Genomic DNA, 18,402 nt, shown 5'->3' on the forward strand with positions numbered 1-18,402 from the left:
TTGCCACAAAGTTGGAAGCACAGAATCATCTAGAATGTCATTGTATGCTGTAGCATTAAGATTTCCCTTCACTGGCACTAAGGGGCCTAGCCCGAACCATGAAAAACAGCCCCAGACCATTATTCCTCCTCCATCACTCGTATTGGGGCAGGTAGCGTTCTCCAGATTTGTCTGTCGGACTGCCAGATGGTGAAGCATGATTCATCACTCCAGAAAACGCGTTTCCACTGCTGCAGAGTCCAATGGCGACAAGCTTTACATCACTCGAGCTGATGCTTGGCATTGCGCATGGTGATCTTAGGCTCGTGTGCGGCTGCTTAGCCAGGGAAACCCATTTCATAAAGCTTCCGACTAACAGTTATTGTGCTGAAGTTGCTTCCAGAAGTAGTTTGGAACTCGGTAGTGAGTGTTGCAACAGAGGACAGACGATTTTTACGCGCTACACGCTTCAGCACTCGGTGGTCCCATTCTATTTTTATTTTTATTTTTAGCAGACGCTCTTATCCAGAGCGACTTACAGGAGCAATTAGGGTTAAGTGCCTTGCTCAAGGGCACATTGACAGATTTTTCACCAAGTCGGCTCAGGAATTAGAACCAGTGACCTTTCGGTTACTGGCACAACGCTCTTAACCACTAAGCTACCTGCCGCCCCTATGAGCTTGTGTGGCCTGCCATTTTGCAGCTGAGCCGTTGGTGCTCCTAGATGTTTCCACTTCATAATAACAGCACTTACAGTTGATCAAGGCAGCTTTAGCAAAAAAAAAATATTTCAGTCTTGTCCCATTGCTGCAACTCCCGTACGGACTCGGGAGAGGCGAAGGTTGAGAGCCGTGCGTCCTCCGAAACACGACCCCGCCAAGCCGCCCTGCTTCTTGACACACTGCTCGCTTTACCCAGAAGCCAGCCGCACCAATGTGTCGGAGGAAACACTGTACAGCTGGTGACCGATGTCAGTGTGCATGTGCCCGGCCCGCCACAAGGAGTCAAAAATTGCCGAATACAACAGGTGTAAACCTTACCATGAAATGCTTACTTACAAGCCCTTAACCAACAATGCAGTTCAAGAAATAGAGTTAAGAAAATATTTACTAAATAAACTAAAGTCATAAAATCGAATCAAATCAAAAAGTAACACAATAAAATTACATAACCATAATGAGGCTATATACAGGGGTTACCGGTACCGAGTCAATGTGCGGGGGTACAGGTTAGTTGAGGTAATTTGTAAAGTGACCATGCAAAGATAATAAACAGTGAGTAGCTGCAGTGTAAAAACAAAAGGGGGGGGGGGGGTTCAATGTAAATAGTCCGGGTGGCTATTTGATTAATTGTTCAGCAGTCTTATGGCTTTGGGGTAGAAGCTGTTAAGGAGCCTTTTGGTCCTAGACTTGGCGCTCCGGTACCGCTTGCCGTGCGGTAGCAGAGAGAACAGTCTATGACTTTGGTGACTGGAGTCTTTGACAAGTTTTTGGGCCTTCCTCTGACACCGCCTAGTATATAGGGCCTGGATGTCAGGAAGCTTGGCCCCAGTGATGTACTGGACTGTATGCACTACCCTCTGTAGCGCCTTACGGTCAGATGCCGAGCAGTTGCCATACCAGGCGGTGATGCAACCGGTCAGGATGCTCTCAATTGGGCAGCTGTAGAACCTTTTGAGGATCTGGGGACCCATGCCAAATCTTTTCAGTCTGCTGGGGGGGAAAAGGTGTTGTCGTGCCCTCTTCACAACTGTGTTGGTGTGTTTGGACCATGATAGTTTGTTGGTGATGTGGACACCAAGGAACTTGAAACTCTCGACCCGCTCCACTTCAGCCCCGTCGATGTTAATGGGGGCCTGTTCGGCTCACATTTGTCTTGCTCACATTGAGGGAGAGGTTGTTGTCCTGGCACCACACTGCCAGGTCTCTGACCTCCTCCCTATAGGCTGTCTCATCATTGTCGGTGATCAGGCCTACCACTGTTGTGTCGTCAGCAAACTTAATGATGGTGGGGACTAAGCACGCACACCTGAGGGGCCCCAGTGTTGAGGATCAGCTTGGCAGATGTGTTGTTGCCTACCCTTACCACCTGGGGGGCGGCCAGTCAGGAGTCCAGGATCCAGTTGCAGAGGGAGGTGTTTAGTCACAGGGTCCTTAGCTTAGTGATGAGCTTTGAGGGTACTATGGTGTTGAACGCTGAGCTGTAGTCAATGAACAGCATTCTCACATAGGTGTTCTTTTTGTCCAGGTGGGAAAGGGCAGTGTGGAGTGCGATTGCATCATATGTGGATCTGTTGGGGTGGTATTTGAATTGGAGTGGGTCTAGGGTTTCCGGCATGATGGTGTTGATGTGAGCCATGACCAGCCTTTCAAAGCACTTCATGGCTCCCAACGTGAGGGCTACGGGGCGGTAATCATTTTGGCAGGTTACCTTCGCTTTCTTGGGCACAGGGACTATGGTTGTCTGTTTGAAACATGTAGGTATTACAGACTCGGTCAGGGAGAGGTTGAAAATGTCAGTGAAGACACTTGCAAGTTGGAGCGTGATGAGACAAGGACATCCCGGCCGGCCAAACCATCCCCTAACCTGGACGACGCTGGGCCAATTGTGCGCCGCCTCATGGGCCTCCCGGTCGCGGTTGGCTGCGACACAGCCTGGAATCGAACCCGGGTCTGTAGTGACGTCTCTAGCACTGCGATGCAGTGCCTTAGACCGCTGCGCCACTCGGGAGGTCAGCAGGGCAGAAATTTGACAAACTGACTTGTTGGAAAGGTGGCATCCTATGACGGTGCCACGTTGAAAATCACTGAGCTCTTCAATAAGGCCATTCTACTGCCAATGTTTCCTATGGAGATTCCATGGCTGTGTGCTCGATTTTATACACCTGTCAGCAAGGGTGTGGCTGAAATAGCCGAATCAACTAATTAAAAGGGGTGTCCACATACTTTTGTGTATATAGTGTATGTACTCACTATACTAGATGACTGACAGCGGTCGCTGTTCTGAAACCATCGTCCGTCATTTGGATTCATTATACTATACACAAAAGTGGTAAAATGAACTCATACCTGGCCTGTTATTTTATTTCTGTGCACTTTCTCATTCTAAGGTACCATATAATTTACAGTGGCTGTTTTTTCCCATTAAAGTGTATCAGATTTATAAACAAACACGCTTATGGAGGATAGCTGACATCCCCTTTGGACAGGACCTTCAGAGCTTACCAAGTGTCAGTGGTGGACATGGGGAGGTCAATGTGGTTCAACCATATAACAGGGAAAGTTGTATACCTGTATAAAATTGAAAGTATTTTGTCAATGTATTTTAATGTATAAAGTACAGACACACCTAACTGTGATGTTTTTAATATATTCTACTAATACAAGTGTTACATTTTGTTAGGTTCTGAGTTCTGGTACAGTGATCCAGACGGACTCCATTAAAAGCTTATGTTAGATTTATTAAACCACACACTGGGTCATACAGCTGCAAAGAGATTTAACAGAATCTCTGTACATATATTTATCACCTTTGTCGATGCCCTCTTCCCAAACTAGTGAATCTATAAGACAGTGTTATAGGGCAGTAGTTTACAGTCTATTAGCTCTAACATATGACTCCTATCTCACTCTTATGGAAACATTATGTTTCAGAGACAGGCTCCCTTTGTACTTTGCCTCTGGCAAAATACAATTGCACATAGATCATTACATCTAACCCATAACACGTTTTTCACTATTGCTAGGCTACTTACAGTGGGGAGAACAAGTATTTGATACACTGCTGATTTTGCAGGTTTTCCTACTTACAAAGCATGTAGAGGTCTGTAATTTTTTATCATAGGTACACTTCAACTGTGAGAGACGGAATCTAAAACAAAAACCCAGAAAATCACATTGTATGATTTTTAAGTAATTAATTTGCATTTTATTGCATGACATAAGTATTTGATACATCAGAAAAGCAGAACTTAATATTTGGTACATAAACCTTTGTTTGCAATTACAGAGATCATACATTTCCTGTAGGTCTTGACCAGGTTTGCACACACTGCAGCAGGGATTTTGGCCCACTCCTCCATACAGACCTTCTCCAGATCCTTCAGGTTTCGGGGCTGTCGCTGGGCAATACGGACTTTCAGCACCCTCCAAAGATTTTCTATTGGGTTCAGGTCTGGAGACTGGCTAGCTCACTCCAGGACCTTGAGATGCTTCTTACGGAGCCACTCCTTAGTTGCCCTGGCTGTGTGTTTCGGGTCGTTGTCATGCTGGAAGTCCCAGCCACGACCCATCTTCAATGCTCTTACTGAGGGAAGGAGGTTGTTGGCCAAGATCTTGCGATACATGGCCCTATCCATCCTCCCCTCAATACGGTAAAGTCGTCCTGTCCCCTTTGCAGAAAAGCATCCCCAAAGAATGATGTTTCCACCTCCATGCTTCACGGTTGGGATGGTGTTCTTGGGGTTGTACTCATCCTTCTTCTTCCTCCAAACACGGCGAGTGGAGTTTAGACCAAAAAGCTATATTTTTGTCTCATCAGACCACATGACCTTCTCCCATTCCTTCTCTGGATCATCCAGATGGTCATTGGCAAACTTCAGATTGTCCTGGACATGCACTGGCTTGAGCAGGGGGACCTTGCGTGCGCTTCAGGATTTTAATCCATGACGGCGTAGTGTGTTACTAATGGTTTTCTTTGAGACTGTGGTCCCAGCTCTCTTCAGGTCATTGACCAGGTCCTGCCGTGTAGTTCTGGGCTGATCCCTCACCTTCCTCATGATCATTGATGCCCCACGAGGAGAAATCTTGCATGGAGCCCCAGACCGAGGGTGATTGACCGTCATCTTGAACTTCTTCCATTTTCTAATAATTGCGCCAACAGTTGTTGCCTTCTCACCAAGCTGCTTACCTATTGTCCTGTAGCCCATCCCAGCCTTGTGCAGGTCTACAATTTTATCCCTGATGTCCTTACACAGCTCTCTGGTCTTGGCCATTGTGGAGAGGTTGGAGTCTGTTTGATTGAGTGTGTGGACAGGTGTCTTTTATACAGGTAACGAGTTCAAACAGGTGCAGTTAATACAGGTAATGAGTGGAGAACAGGAGGGCTTCTTAAAGAAAAACTAACAGGTCTGTGAGAGCCGGAATTCTTACTGGTTGGTAGGTGATCAAATACTTACAGTGGGGGAATAAAGTATTTAGTCAGCCACCAATTGTGCAAGTTCTCCCACTTAAAAATATGAGAGAGGCCTGTAATTTTCATCATAGGTACACGTCAACTATGACAGACAAAATGAGGGAAAAAAATCCAGGAAATCACATTGTAGGATTTTTAATGAATTTATTTGCAAATTATGGTGGAAAATAAGTATTTGGTCAATAACAAAAGTTTCTCAATACTTTGTTATATACCCTTTGTTGGCAATGACACAGGTCAAACGTTTTCTGTAAGTCTTCACAAGGTTTTCACACACTGTTGCTGGTATTTTGGCCCATTCCTCCATGCAGATCTCCTCTAGAGCAGTGATGTTTTGGGGCTGTCGCTGGGCAACACAGACTTTCAACTCCCTCCAAAGATGTTCTATGGGGTTGAGATCTGGAGACCCAGCCACGTTTCATCTTCAATGCCCTTGCTGATGGAAGGAGGTTTTCACTCAAAATCTCACGATACATGGCCCCATTCATTCTTTCCTTTACACGGATCAGTCGTCCTGGTCCCGTTGCAGAAAAACAGCCCCAAAGCATGATGTTTCCACCCCCATGCTTCACAGTAGGTATGGTGTTCTTTGGATGCAACTCAGCATTCTTTGTCCTCCAAACACGACGAGTTGAGTTTTTACCAAAAAGTTATATTTTGGTTTCATCTGACCATATGACATTCTCCCAATCCTCTTCTGGATCATCCAAATGCACTCTAGCAAACTTCAGACGGGCCTGGACATGTACTGGCTTAAGCAGGGGGACACGTCTGGCACTGCAGGATTTGAGTCCCTGGCGGCGTAGTGTGTTACTGATGGTAGGCTTTGTTACTTTGGTCCCAGCTCTCTGGAGGTCATTCACTAGGTCCCCCCGTGTGGTTCTGGGATTTTTGCTCACCATTCTTGTGATCATTTTGACCCCACAGGGTGAGATCTTGCGTGGAGCCCCAGATCGAGGGAGATTATCAGTGGTCTTGTATGTCTTCCATTTCCTAATAATTGCTCCCACAGTTGATTTCTTCAAACCAAGCTGCTTACCTATTGCAGATTCAGTCTTCCCAGCCTGGTGCAGGTCTACAATTTTGTTTCTGGTGTCCTTTGACAGCTCTTTGGTCTTGGCCATAGTGGAGTTTGGAGTGTGACTGTTTGAGGTTGTGGACAGGTGTCTTTTATACTGATAACAAGTTCAAACAGGTGCCATTAATACAGGTAACGAGTGGAGGACAGAGGAGCCTCTTAAAGAAGAAGTTACAGGTCTGTGAGAGCCAGAAATCTTGCTTGTTTGTAGGTGACCAAATACTTATTTTCCACCATAATTTGCAAATAAATTCATTAAAAGTCCTACAATGTGATTTTCTGGATTTTTTTTCCACAATTTGTCTGTCATAGTTGCCGTGTACCTATGATGAAAATTAGAGGCCTCTCTCATCTTTTTAAGTGGGAGAACATGCACAATTGGTGGCTGACTAAATACTTTTTTTCCCCACTGTATGTCATGCAATAAAATGCAAATTAATTACTTAAAAATCATACAATGTGATTTTCTGGATTTTTTTTTTAGATTCCGTCTCTCACAGTTGAAGTGTACCTATGATAAAAATTACAGACCTCAACATGCTTTGTAAGTAGGAAAACCTGCAAAATCGGCAGTGTATCAAATACTTGTTCTCCCCACTGTATATGAATATAAACATACTAAAACGTACTCAAGTCAATTAGTCCGTTTCCAACTATTCTAATTTTACAGCTTTTTAGAAAAATTAAGATGGAAAAATATGTGAAAACAACCTTTGTGCCTTGAGTTAAATAGTTTTAAGTACTGAAGCTTTGTTCAGATATTGGACATGAGGTTTACCTTTTCTCATGTGAGCTCTGATAACAGGTCAGTTTACTTAGGATTCCCACTTTTGGATCAATCTGGCCTTATGGTAAAATGGAACTGAACAGATGCTACTGTGAGGTCAAAGATATTGCGTAACATCTTCCAAGAGCTGAGACTGCTGTAGTTGACGAGTTGAGTTGATAGGGTGGAAAGCTTTGCTCCCTTGTGCTGAAAGCACTACCACAGCCACACAGTTCCCAGTGTGGACATAGTGAAACTAAATCCAGGGGAGCAGCCAGTCAGACATGCAGCTGAAACCCTGCTCTGTGTTGCCACCTTTCTGATGGTGGCTGGCTCCACTGCCCAGGTGCTCCACAACACCAGCCTCAACCACTGTAAGTACAGCAGCTCTTTCTTTCTTCTCTCTCACCCCCACAATCACAATTTAGGATGCTTGGGCTAAGAGTTGTGTCTCTTATGCACTGGTTGGATCTTTAATTTAATCTCTAATCCGCCATGGATCAATGTAATTGTTGTCCATTTAAAGAATAATAACTGGGTAGTACGGTATGTAACAAAGCAGAAATGTATCTGTGATTATTCTCCATTATATAATAGGCAGATGGAAAGTAGACAGTGTGAACAGTATGCCAACCAGAAGTGTATTATGCTGGCTCTGATATTTTCCTGTCACATTATCCTTTCCAGCACGGTTCCAGCAACAATGGTGGATGCGTAACTAGTCCAGCCCAGTATAGCTCAGCTTGGCTTAGCCAGAGCCATATGTTTACAGAGTTCAGATAGCTCTTGTTTGGGGTTCACATATTGTTATGTGTCAGAGACGGAAAATCTATGAGAATTGAAACATCAGCATAGGGGGTAGCCATTTCCTTCCTCTACCCTACTGAGATAAGAAGATGTTAATGTATAATTTGTTGAAAGATTTGATTGGCCTGAAAAGTTCATCTGAATGGTTTTCCTTTAAATGCCTTGCATGCAAATTTTTTGTAACTTGTATAACACTGATACTTTAACCGATGCAAAACATTCAAGTGTGTTATGTACTGACGCTACTGTGAAATAAATGTCTGATTGTAATGGATTCTATAGCATTTCATTCAATCAGCATACTAGTTTGTAGTGGGTCACATAAGATAAGATAAGATTGATCTTCAAATGGGAAAAGTAATAGCTCCAGACATAAAGCATAAAAGTGTCGTTCCAAGAAGAGTGCACCAATATTGAATTTTAAAAGCCTATTATTAAAAGAAGTGCCCTTTAATGTAGACCACATTAATAATTCAATACAACTAATTTTTTATATGAATAGAAACTTGCTAAAATGCCAGAATTCAGCTTTTTGACATGTCCCTCTGTGCACCCTCTGTGACTTCCAGGAAGATTGTAACCCACTTAACCCCAACATTTCTACAAGTTATCACCATCATTGTAAAGCCCTAGTTATTTTGTTGCTTTGACAAAGTCCTTTTTTAAGATTATCGTTTATTTCATGTGATTCATTTACATCTGTCCCTCATTTTAAGGTCAACCCGGTTATGTGAACTGAACTCTCGTTTTAATATGGTGAAGCTATTCCTTCTAAAATATATTTTTTCAAAAGAAACATTGAACATCTATTAGTCAAATCATAGTGTAAAAGCAGGTGAGCGGTTGTACTCTTTTTGGCAATTTTCTGGTGTTTTGTGGTGGAAAACTGATCGGGTCGAGTATAACACGTCAACTCTGTTGCCCATAGATAGACAGGCTAAAATGTGAGATTAAATCATCAATCCTGTTACAGTCAATCATGATACTTTATTTGGCACTTAATAGGCACTTACTATAGTTTTTTATTCTATTTAACTTCTTGAGATGGGAAAACTAAAAATTGTAATAAGTTGAACATGTGCTCTAAAATTTTTACATGTTTAGTCATTTAGCAGACACTCTTATCCAGAGCAACGTACAGTTAGTGAGTGCATACATTTTTCATACTGGTCCCCTGTGGTGAAAAAAATAAACAATTGGGACAAAATTACACTTCTCAAAAGGCACGGAATTGGTGGAATGGCCCAAAAACAACATTGATTTTATTGATGTGTCCCATAGATGTTGCACTATGGCTCATCAGTGTATCCTTTGTCCATTTAAGTCAGATCTCATGGCCTGTTGGGAGCAGGCTGGCTGTCTGAGGAGCCTACCGGTAACTCCTCTGTTCCCCAGACCAACTCCTCAGACACTGGGCTCCAACTCATTAAGGGCTTCACCTCTCTGGGCCTGTCTGTCATCGGCTTTGGCACCTCTCTGTGTCCCATCAAACACACTGAGACCGGAGATGGTACCTGCTTATTATGTTCATGTGTTTCATTAATGTGTTTTAAAGTTGTCAATGTATTTGTGGTGCACTCTGAAAATATCACCATCTCAGTTCCTCATAAATTGAACTGTTAGAGTCAATTCATTAACTAACATTGCGATGTATTTGAATAAGTTGTAAGCTCTGTCTCATTCGCACTGATTATGTGTGTTCTGAATCTGAGTCCTATGGCTGGTGTGATATTTTGTTTGTCTGTGTGTTTTTTCAAGGCATGTTCTTTCAGTGTTCAACAACACTCTCTAGCTGGGGTCTCAGATAGTCTATATGATCCAGGGCTGCCCAACCATCTGGATGCTCAGTTTACTGGGGGGCTTTCTGTTCAGCGCAGGTAAGAGACCAGAGGATCATTTTAAATAAAGAATAACATATAGTACACATAGCACGCATGCACGGTGTGGGTGTGGGTGTGTGGGTGTGCTACTATACCGATCATAAAAACAATTGGACTCAGTATGGGAGTCCTCATCTAGTCAACATTTTCACTTCTCATGGCATGGGCCACTGCAAGGTGATGTGTATTTGAGTAATAAAGACTTCATTACAAATCTTGGGTAAAAAATACAGATAATTGAGACATGATGAATGTTACCCACTGGCATACAGTGAGGGAAAAAAGTATTTGATCCCCTGCTGATTTTGTACGTTTGCCCACAGACAAATAAATTATCAGTCTATAATTTGTAAATACAAATATAAATTGATTTGCATTTTAATGAGGGAAATAAGTATTTGACCCCATCTCAATCAGAAAGATTTCTGGCTCCCAGGTGTCTTTTATACAGGTAACGAGCTGAGATTAGGTGCACACTCTTAAAGGGAGTGCTCCTAATCTCAGTTTGTTACCTGTATAAAATACACCTGTCCACAGAAGCAATCAATCAATCAGATTCCAAACTCTCCACCATGGCCAAGACCAAAGAGCTCTCCAAGGATGTCAGGGACAAGATTGTAGACCTACACAAGGCTGGAATGGGCTACAAGACCATCGCCAAGCAGCTTGGTGAGAAGGTGACAACAGTTGGTGCGATTATTTGCAAATGGAAGAAACACAAAAGATCTGTCAATCTCCCTCGGCCTGGGGCTCCATGCAAGATCTCACCTCGTGGAGTTGCAATGATCATGAGAATGGTGAGGAATCAGCCCAGAACTACACGGTAGGATCTTGTCAATGATCTCAAGGCAGCTGGGACCATAGTCACCAAGAAAACAATTGGTAACAAACTACGCCGTGAAGGACTGAAATCCTGCAGCGCCCGCAAGGTCCCCCTGCTCAAGAAAGCACATATACAGGCCCGTCTGAAGTTTGCCAATGAACATCTGAATGATTCAGAGGAGAACTGCGTGAAAGCGTTGTGGGCAGATGAGACCAAAATCGAGCTCTTTGGCATCAACTCAACTCGCCGTGTTTGGAGGAGGAGGAATGCTGCCTATGACCCCAAGAACACCTTCACCACCATCAAACATGGAGGTGGAAACATTATGCTTTGTGGGGTGTTTTTCTGCTAAGGGGACAGGACAACTTCACCGCATCAAAGGGACGATGGACGGGACGATGGACGGGGCCATGTACCATAAAACCTTGGGTGAGAACCTCCTTCCCTCAGCCAGGGCATTCAAAATGGGTCGTGGATGGGTATTCCAGCATGACAATGACCCAAAACACACGGCCAAGGCAACAAAGGAGTGGCTCAAGAAGAAGCACATTAAGGTCCTGGAGTGGCCTAGCCAGTCTCCAGACCTTAATTCCTTAGAAAATCTGTGGAGGGAGCTGAAGGTTCGAGTTGCCAAACGTCAGCCTCAAAACCTTGACCGGCAATTAACATAAACACATTTAGCATCTCCTGGCTTCCACACATAGCCTACAAGCCACTGATGCAGACCTTTGGAATATCTACATTTTAAAAAGTCTAATAAATCCAGGTAATATAGCCTATACCTTCACAATAAATATATAGTCTAAAGAAGCATGACATGAAGAAAATGTAGTCTATTTCAGAAGAACAGAATAGCATACTCTGAGTTGTCCTTATGGTCGGTCCTGATCTGGCTATGCCAAATGGCTATGGGCTACATTAGTTCATTTAGCAGACAAGATTTGCTCAGAATTCTGTGGCATTATTTTTTTATTATTTTATAGTATGAAGAATACAATTGAACAAAGCTGAATAAAATATAAATATTTTCTCTAAATGATTCGAGGGAGTGCGCACATGCGGCTATTCTGTGTTGAGTGGTTAACAAATAAATAGGTTTTGATTTTGATTTTTGATTTCACCTTTATTTAACCAGGTAAGCCAGTTGAGAACAAGTTCTCATTTACAACTGCGTACAAAGGTACTCCTATATGCTTAATTTAGCGCTATTAATGTAACTTTTGTTGTTCTACAAACATTTGGCTATATGCATGATGCGACTCTAATGATGATTTGAAAAAGGTCGCTTGGAAGGCATGACCTCTGCTTTGTTTTTTGCGCAGGCTGTACACACTTCATTAGTCTCTCATTCACAATTTGACAAGCACTTGATAATGCCTCGAATTTCACGGCGGCATCCCCTTTGTGGCCGTAATGCACCCTAAAAATGCCTTTTGCGGCCAGTGGCCGTTGTGCCCTTGGCCCGGAGTGCTGCGTTGTGTCCTTCTCCCTGAGTGCTGCTCGCTCCTAAGCACCTCTCACTCACATGGCTCTCCATCACCTGATTGGGTCTTTCTCACAGGCTACAAGTGAAGACAGACACTTCGGGGACGCAACTGCGCGCTTCCTTATCCAATTCCTAGGTGCATATTGAAGATATTGTAAGAACTGTCCACATTTACTTTTCATCAGCCAACAAGATGAGTAGGCCAAACGAACAGCAAAAGCACTAGTCTATGTCAATCTACTATCCCCCATAGTACAAAAGTCGACCTATTCTATTCTGTGTGGGAAATAAATATTCCAAACATAGTCTGGGACAGTTGCGGGATGCAATAGATCCCAAATTAATACAACCACTAGCATCAAAAAACCTTTTTTACGCAATGTGGCTGACGCAACAGATCAGAACATTTAGCTTAAAAAGTTGATAAACTATTAGGCTATTTCTTCACATTATAAGCGCTGCAATGCGCACATGGCAGTAGGCTATAAGCGCAAATGTCACGACTTCCTCCAAAGCTGCCTCCTCTCCTTGTTTGGGCAGGCTTCGGCGTTCGTCGTCACCGGCCTTCTAGCCACTGCCGCTCCTCATCTCATCATTCCATTTGTTTTGTCTTGTTTTTACACAAACCTGGTTCATATCCCCTCATCAGTATCTGTATAAGTATTCCCTCTGCCCCCCATGTCTTTGTGTGTGCTTGTTTATTGTGGAGGTGACGATAGCTCGGTGGAGCTTTATATATTTGTATTGCCAGGATATTCACCCGTGTGCTTTGTTTTCTCCAGTGCGCCGTTATACCGCACTGTAGTGTTTTACGCATTGCTGCGAACCACTGAATTTGCAGAATAAACCATTTATTCTGTGATTTACCCTCCTGCGCCTGACTCCGTCCAAATCACCCGCTACAGCGAATGTTCCATTAGCCGGAAAACACCATTATCAAAAATGACCGCAAATGCGATTATGCATGTAATGCTTTTATTATAAAGGTGCATTTTTATGGTGAATATTATCTTCCCCAAACTTGAAACTCACGCACTGCTTATGTATGCCAGCTAAGCTCTAAACACCTTGTAAAGTAAATGAATGTGCTTAATTTTAAGAAGTTATTTGGCCACTTTAGTTGTGATACAAACCTTATCAAAACATGTAGGCCTATGGGCTAGGCTACATGAGGTGTGTGACTATGATTAGAAAAAGTCTGAAAAAGAAAAGGCTGTTTCTTATGCTGGACATCATTCACGAGTGATAATATATAATTCACAAGTGATAGGCTAATATTGTCACCCATCAGACTATTCTTGATTTAATCTTGTCTTTACATACAGTGAGGGAAAATAGTATTTGATCCCCTGCTGATTTTGTACGTTTGCCCACTGACAAAGACATGATCAGTCTATCATTTTAATGGTAGGTTTATTTGAACAGTGAGAGACAGAATAACAACAAAAAAATCCAGAAAAACGCATGTCAAAAATGTTATAAATTGATTTGTATTTTAATGAGGGAAATAACTATTTGAAACCTCTACAAAACATGACTTAGTACTTGGTGGAAAAACCCTTGTTGGCAATCACAGAGGTCAGACGTTTCTTGTAGTTGGCCACCAGGTTTGCACACATCTCAGGAGGGATTTTGTTCCACTCCTCTTTGCAGATCTTCTCCAAGTCATTAAGGTTTCGAGGCTGACGTTTGGCAACTCAAACCTTCAGCTCCCTCCACAGATTTTCTATGGGATTAAGGTCTGGAGACTGGCTAGGCCACTCCAGGACCTTAATGTGCTTCTTCTTGAGCCACTCCTTTGTTGCCTTGGCCGTGTGTTTTGGGTCATTGTCATGCTGGAATACCCATCCACAACCCATTTTCAATGCCCTGGCTGAAGGAAGGAGGTTCTCACCCAAGATTTGACGGTACATGGCCCCGTCCATCGTCCCTTTGATGCGGTGAAGTCGTCCTGTCCCCTTAGCAGAAAAACACCCCCAAAGCATAATGTTTCCACCTCCATGTTTGACGGTGGAGATGGTGTTCTTGGGGTCATAGGCAGCCTTCCTCTTCCTCCAAACACGGCGAGTTGAGTTGATGACTCCCGAGTGGCGCAGTGGTCTAAGGCACTGCATCGCAGTGCTAGCTGTGCCACTAGTGATCCTGGTTCGAGTCCAGGCTCTGTCGCAGCCGGCCGCGACCGGGAGACCCATGGGCGGTGCACAATTGGTCCAGCGTCGTCCAAGGTAGGGGAGGGTTTGGCCGGCAGCGATGTGGGTTTGTTTCCCACAGGGGGCCAGTATACAAAAAACAACAACAAAACAAAAAAAACATGTATGCACTCACTAACTGTAAGTCGCTCTGGATAAGAGCGTCTGCTAAATGTAATGCCAAAGAGCTCATTCAGATGTTCATTGGCAAACTTCAGACGGCCCTGTATATGTGCTTTCTTGAGCAGGGGGACCTGCAGGATTTCAGTCCTTCACGGCGTAGTGTGTTAACAATTATTTTCTTGGTGACTATGGTCCCAGCTGCCTTGAGATCATTGACAAGATCCTCCCGTGTAGTTCTGGGCTGATTCCTCACCGTTCTCATGATCATTGCAACTCCACGAGGGGAGATCTTGCATGGAGCCCCAGGCCGAGGGAGATTGACAGTTCTTTTGTGTTTCTTCCATTTGCAAATAATCGCACCAACTGTTGTCACCTTCTCACCAAGCTGCTTGGCGATGGTCTTATAGCCCATTCCAGCCTTGTGTAGGTCTACAATCTTGTCCCTGACATCCTTGGAGAGCTCTTTGGTCTTGGCCATGGTGGAGAGTTTGGAATCTGATTGATTGATTGCTTCTGTGGACAGGTGTCTTTATACAGGTAACAAGCTGAGATTAGGAGCACTCCCATTAAGAATGTGCTCCTAATCTCAGCTCGTTACCTGTATAAAAGACATCTGGGAGCCAGAAATCTTTCTGATTGAGAGGGGGTCAAATACTTATTTCCCTCATTAAAATGCAAATCAATTTATAAAATGTTTGACATTCGTTTTTCTAGATTTTGTTGTTGTTATTCTGTCTCTCACTGTTCAAATAAACCTACCATTAAAATTATAGACTGATAATTTCTTTGTCAGTGGGCAAACGTAGAAAATCAGCAGGGGATCAAATACTTTTTTCCCTCACTGTATACTAAATAATATATGTGTGAAATTTGTTTTGATTTAGAATGGACCATTATCATGCACCTGTCTCAAAACAGTGGCAGCGGAAAAAAGACATGTCATCTATGCACATAAATGGCGAATGGAGGACGCTTTTCTCGTGGTTCATTTTCATGCCAGCCAGGTAGGCTATACTCCTGTTGTAAAGATAAACAATATGCTTAATATTAGGAAAGTTGAGAAATAGATATAGTAGGCCTAGCCTATAGAAAGGTGATGGGATCCTCCTCTTTTTAGTAGAGGCCATCACTCTGTTTTCTCGCACAATTGCATAGCCTATAGAAATGTTGCGCAACATGAGCTCATGGGCTCTCATAAAGTGTTTGATTAGATTTTCGAATACATTTGCATTGATGTCAGAGTGATTAGAGGGACAATAGAGTGCTGAGTACCAGGCAGTTAGCAAGTTTGGTAGGCTCTAATGACCATCAGCAGCATCAGAGCTTGGAGAAGCCTAATTACCGTGACTAAACGGTCACGTGGAATTTGACTGACTTCATGACTTGTGACCGCCGGTGTGGCGGTAATACAGTCACTGCAACAGCCCTAATTTGGACTGGATCAGCAAGATATACCAAACCCCACATTCAATTACATTGAAACTGGACTTGCTACCGTAAGGTACATGCTTTATAATAAGTCAGATTTCAAGTTGTTTCTGTTAGTGGGATTGAGTTTCATGAACTGTAGATCAATTGAATCATCTGTTATAAGAGTAATCTATTTGAAATGAGGGTCTCATATTGTGTAATCTTTAAGCCATACCCCAGCTTCACCATGTGAGTTGTCATAAAGACAGAAGAAGAAAAAGAGCAGGCGCAGGATGAAGAGAGAAAACCATTGCTCCATTCTACCAACTAGGTTGGACTTCACAGTCCGTACTACTATACACACTAGAACGTAACAAAAAATATGGTATTGTACAAAAACCTTATCCAGCTCTAAAATTGTACTATCTGGCTTAAAGGAGCATGAACTGGAGAGGGTTTTTGTACAGGTATGAATTTACACTACAACATGCATAACACAGTAGCATTTGGATAGGATAGTACAGTAGCATATGGATACTGCACTAGTTACATGTTGAGAACAGCACATTATCTGCTTGAAAGAGCAGCACATAATTCAAAGTGTCATTTCCTGTTTTTGATCTTACAGTTGGACTTGGTGGATGATGACATCCTGCCATCCATTGCAGTTAGCAAGAGCTGGACTGAGAAGCTCAGTCCCATGAGCAGAAAGATCATGTAAGCTCTGCTTGCCTTGTTACTCTTTTCATTACCTATTCATGCAAAAGTTATTTATGTTCTGTGATTCAGTGGGTGCTACCTTTTTCTTCTTGAATTGGCTGCTTACTTGCTACATTTGCAGGGCTAGTATATGGATGCTCCTACACCCCAATCATCTACACAAAGGGGGTATGCAGTTTGTCAGTCAGTGTGGCTTCTTCATCGCTTGTTATTATCTTGGAACAGTAATAACATACCCCGTAGGATCAGCAATGAAAATCATCAGAGAACTTTACATTTTTCTTATATTGTCACAGATGAAGATAAATAACAATAATATCTAACTGTCCTTTATTCTCCATAATAACATAATTAATGTTTCCGCAGAGTCCTGTATAAGTGTCTTTGATATGGAGCTTATTCTAATACAAAGAAATATGGGTAACTAGGAAACGCCATGGATGACAATAACCAAATAATCAAGAATGAAGAATGTCCTCATATGAATTGATCACATTTTGTTTGTGTTTGACTTTGCTCTTTTGTTTTAGTGGACTAAAAACGTAGTCCTACTGGCTGCTGTCCTGATTGCTGTTTTGAGTGGCGTGACTTTGATCACTCTGTCAAAGATAGAATAAATGCTAGAAATGTATTTGAATGTGTTATTATGATTATGAGACTACAGTATTTTCAGTATTTTGTTTTGTGTTTATATTGTGAATGTGTTTTACCCAATGATTTATATATACAGTCGTGGTCAAAAGTTTTGAGAATGACACAAGTATTGGTCTTCACAAAGTTTGCTGCTTCAGTGTTTTTAGATATTTTTGTCAGATGTTACTATGGTATACTGAAGTATAATTACAAGCATTCCATTGGTGTCAAAGGCTTTTATTGACAATTACATTAAGTTTATGCAAAGAGTCAATATTTGCAGTGTTGACCCTTCTTTTTCAAGACCTCTGCAATCCGCCCTGGCATGCTGTCAATTAACTTCTGGGCCACATCCTGACTGATGGCAGCCCATTATTGCATAATCAATGCTTGGAGTTTGTCAGAATTTGTGGGTTTGACCACAAGTTCTCAATGGGATTAAGGTCTGGGGAGTTTCCTGGCCATGGACCCAAAATGTCGATGTTTTGTTCCCCGAGCCACTTAGTTATCACGTTTGCCTTATTGCAAGGTGCTCCATCATGCTGGAAAAGGCTTTGTTCGTCACCAAACTGTTATTGGATGGTTGGGAGAAGTTGCTCTCGGAGGATGTGTTGGTACTATTCTTTATTCATGGCTGTGTTCTTAGGCAAAATTGTGAGTGAGCCCACTCCCTTGGCTGAGAAGCAACCCCACACATGAATGGTCTCAGGATGTTTTACTGTTGGCATGACACAGGACTGATGGTAGCGCTCACCTTGTCTTCTCCGGACAAGCTTTTTTCCGGATACCCCAAACAATCGGAAAGGGGATTCATCAGAGAAAATGACTTTACCCCAGTCCTCAGCAGTACAATCCCTGTACCTTTTGCAGAATATCAGTCTGTCCCTGATGTTTTTCCTGGAGAGAAGTGGCTTCCTCGCTGCCCTTCTTGACACCAGGCCATCCTCCAAAAGTCTTCGCCTCACTGTGCGTGCAGATGCACTCACACCTGCCTGTTGCCATTCCTGAGCAAGCTCTGCACTGGTGGTGCCCCGATTCCACAGCTGAATCAACTTTAGGAGACGGTCCTGGCGCTTGCTGGACTTTCTTGGGCACCCTGAGGCCATCTTCACAACAATTGACCCTCTCTCCTTGAAGTTCTTGACGATCCGATAAATGGTTGAAAAGAGTGACTTTGCAATTAATTGCAATTCATCTGATCACTCTTCATAACATTCTGGAGTATATGCAAATTGCCATCATAAAAACTGAGGCAGCAGACTTTAAAATTAATATTTGTGTCATTCTCAAAACTTTTGACCACGACTGTACACTA

Source organism: Coregonus lavaretus (assembly GCF_964263955.1).
Source record: "Coregonus lavaretus genome assembly, chromosome: 4".
Classification (NCBI taxonomy): domain Eukaryota; kingdom Metazoa; phylum Chordata; class Actinopteri; order Salmoniformes; family Salmonidae; genus Coregonus; species Coregonus lavaretus.